Consider the following 3,745-nt stretch of genomic DNA (forward strand, 5'->3'; position numbering starts at 1 on the left):
TCTAAGTAGGCAATCGAAGAAAAATTATCAACTTTCACAAGAAGTTGTAGAATAGCATGGGCAACTCTTATCAATTACTCCACTAACCTCCAACTTCCCTCAGAACGTATGTACTTGGTCGATCACAACTTCACAAGCTACAGTATATGTACACCCCTTCATCGGTTCTCCGGATCCAAATTAAGGTGCATCATCCAGAAACATTGGTCTGGATGGAGCTGATCCGTTTGTTTGCAGTTCCCGTGCTGCTGGCAACCATGGCTTCGACCTACCTGGCCTGGACGGCCGCCTCCCGTCGCCGGCGTTCACAGTGCTACCTCCTCGATTACGTTTGCTATAAACCGGCAAACGACCGGAAGGTGACGACAGATATGACGGTCGCAATGGCCGAACGCAACAAGCATCTCGGCATGTCCGAGTTACGCTACCTCTTTTTTTTAGAACATAGAAGTCAGGGACATCCGGCTTTAAATTAATAAAGCCCTCAACACAGGCAGCGTGCACAATCAACCAACGAAACGGACAAAAAGAGACCCAGTCTCCCGTAGTCTAAGACATACCCGAAGCGAAACGAAAAAAGCATTACATGGCATGTCCAGCCAACTTAAGAGCACGCAGGCTCGGAGGAAACACTACCAAAAGGGCCACCCATCCCTATGAGATTGCGGAAGGAGGCGTCGGGGCTCGTGACGTGGAGTAGACAGAACGCAGGCGAGCTAGAGCCAGCAGATGTAGATCAGAGTCCTGTTGCCTTCCCAGCGGGGCCATTGCTGCAAGAACAAGATGCATTTGTAGATTACGTCAGCGGGGTGAGAGGGGAACACACCCTCAATTGTAAACTTGTTACGAATGTTTCACAAAGCCCACAACATGGCCGCCGCACTTGTCCACATAACACGACGCGAAGAACCCTGGGCTGAGGACAAAGACGACACTAGCTCTGGGCGGGAGTGTGGATCCCAATCCACCCCCGCGGCCTCCCGGACTGCGCTCCAGGCAAAGCGCGCCAAGGAGCAACGGAAGAACACATGGTCAGCGTCTTCCGGAACGCCACACAACGCGCAAGGGCCAGCGGCCGGGCCATTGCGTTTGGCAATATTGACAGAAGTAGGAAGGCGGTCTTGACAAAGTTTCCAGAGGAACACCTTGATCTTGAGAGGAATTCTAGCCTTCCAAAGCCCCGCGGCAGCCATAGGGACATGGCCCCGGGATAGCTCACTGTAAAGGGACTTGACAGTAAATTTGCCTGAGCCCGAAAGTCTTCAGGACACCGTGTCCGCGCTGTTCGACAAACGAACGTCGTGTTACGCTACCTCTTCCGCCTAACGTCTCGCGCTGGCCTGGGTGAGCAGACCTACCTCCCCTCTGGCGTCTTGGCCGGCCGCGAGAAGTGCCTCACCCACCAGGACGCTCTCGACGAGATGGATGCTTTCTCCATCGACGCCGTCGCCGGCCTCTTCTCCAAGACCGGATTCGGTCCCCGCGACGTGGACGTGCTTGTGGTCAACGTCAACATGTTCAACCCGCATCCTTGCCTCGCCTCGCGGATCGCGCACCACTGCGGCATGCGCGACGACGTCGTGGCGTACAACGTCTCTGGCATGGGCTGCAGCGCGACGCTGGTCTCGTTGGATATCGTCCAGAATGTCATGCGGGCACGCTCACCGCGCCCAGTTCTGGCGCTCGTGGTGTCGACGGAGGTGCTCTCGCCTGGATACTACGGGGGCACAGACAGGTCCATGATGCTGGGACTATGCCTTTCCCATTGCGGCGGGGCAGCGGCGCTGCTCACAAGCGACCCCGCACTCCGCGAACGCGCGAAGATGAAATTAGGCCGCCTCGTGCGCGCCACCGTGGCCGCTAACGACGATGCATACTCTCGCAATCTTTCAGCGTGAGGACGCAGATAACGTTGTCGGGTTCAGCATCAACAAGAGTACAAGACCCTCCCAAAGGCTGCCGTCCGAGCTTTCGCCGCCAACCTGAAACGCCTCGTCCCTTACATCCTCCCTGCTAGGGAGCTCCTCCGGCTTGCCGCCAGCTTTACGTGGCAGAAAATGCAGCGACGCCAGCGAGTGAAGATCGATGTCAACTTAAAGACCGGGGTCGACCATTTCTGCCTCCACTCCGGCGGGGTTGCGGTCATCGACGCCGTGAAGAAGAACTTCGGGCTCAAGGAGGCAGACGTGGAGCCGTCGAGGATGACGCTGCACCGCTGGGGAAACACGTCGGCCAGCAGCGTGTGGTACGTGCTTGCGTACATGGAGGCCAAGGGGAGGCTCAGGAGAGGGGACAGGGTGCTCTTGGTGACCTTCGGATCGGGCTTCAAGTGCAACAGCTGCATGTGGGATGTGAATCGTGATATGAAGGACAAGGGTGCGTGGGCCGACTGCATCGATGAGTACCCGCTAGAGAGCACAGCCAACACGTCCCTGGACAAGTACGCTGGATTAATGACACTGATGACGACTCCGTGCTGTTCTAACACTCGTGGACGCCGCATAGCACAATCCGATAAATAAGAGAGTAATGCTAGAGCTACGTAAAAATTGTTACGTGATCTACGTAATGAGTAATGTGGAAGGTTTTAACTGGATCACTAGAGGAAAAGGGGCCACCCCCGTTAAAATCAGGGGGCCCGATAGGTTTAGATAGGAAGTTTAAGTAGGCCTTCGTAACCTCTTTCGTAGGTGTAGGATTATCTGATAAATAAAAGCATGAACAGTGGAGAGCTTCTCTCTCCAAAGAATATCGATAATCCTACACCTACTAAGGGGGCTACCAAAGGCTACGTAATTTTCCATACCATAAACTTCTTGGCCCCCTGATTTTAATGGGGGTGGGCCCCTTCCCACCAATCGATCCAATAATCTCTCTTCACGTTGTTGTTTACGTAGAACACGTAACAAACCTTATGTAGGTCTAGCATTGCCCAGGGAATATTAGGGGTACAAATACCGGTAAACTAGTGAGGTGCCGCTCGCAACTTGTTCTTGTTCGCGTATTGAACATTGGTGAAATATATTTTGTACTCCCTTCTTCCATAATGCAAGACAATTTTTTTGACACTACGGTAATGTCAAAAAAAGTCTTACATTATGGGACGAAAAGAGTATACGTTAACATAGATACTAAACATATGTAATTTGAATTATATGATTCTATAACGATGGAAAATATCTATCTATTATCTATTACTCCAAACATGTTCATGTGTTGCAATGGAAGAAAAAAATAATTTCTCTATAACTCAGCTATATATCCGGGTTATAGTTAGGTCTCATTCACCCTAATCGATTGTCATATCTTTTTTTTCTGTGATTTGTGCAGGCCGCACAGGAGTGTGGGGCGCGTATGTCTCGTTTATACCGAGTCGTAGGTTGAGAGCAACTAGTTAACGAGCGCTCCTTCGGAGCGCTTAACGAGCGGTTCGGGAGCTCTCCGCGCGTGACAAGTGTCGCGCGCGGAGCGCTCCCGCAAGGGAAGACCAGCTCGCGCGGTTGGTTCTCGGTTTTCCCTTTCCGGTTTGTGGTTTCCTGCGTTTTGCAGTTTGACCCTCGAACTACCAGAATTTTTTGTTTTCCCTTTCCACGCGATAACACAAAGAAAATACCAGTTCATGCGGTTGGTTCCCTGTTTCCCTTTTTATTCCCATTATATTTCCGGGTAATGGAGATTTATGGGGTAGTTACCGGCGGGGACTACCAACACTATCAAATGTGACCTTTCAAGTAAGAAAAAAACA

At 51.9% G+C, this 3,745-nt stretch overlaps 1 pseudogene; it reads left to right on the forward strand.

Annotated features, from left to right (window-relative positions):
* The first annotated feature begins 212 nt into the window (after positions 1 to 212).
* On the forward strand, positions 213 to 2,485 carry LOC123164352 (3-ketoacyl-CoA synthase 12-like; annotated as a pseudogene).
* The last annotated feature ends 1,260 nt before the right edge of the window (positions 2,486 to 3,745 follow it).

This window comes from Triticum aestivum, chromosome 7D, assembly GCF_018294505.1.
Source record: "Triticum aestivum cultivar Chinese Spring chromosome 7D, IWGSC CS RefSeq v2.1, whole genome shotgun sequence".
Classification (NCBI taxonomy): domain Eukaryota; kingdom Viridiplantae; phylum Streptophyta; class Magnoliopsida; order Poales; family Poaceae; genus Triticum; species Triticum aestivum.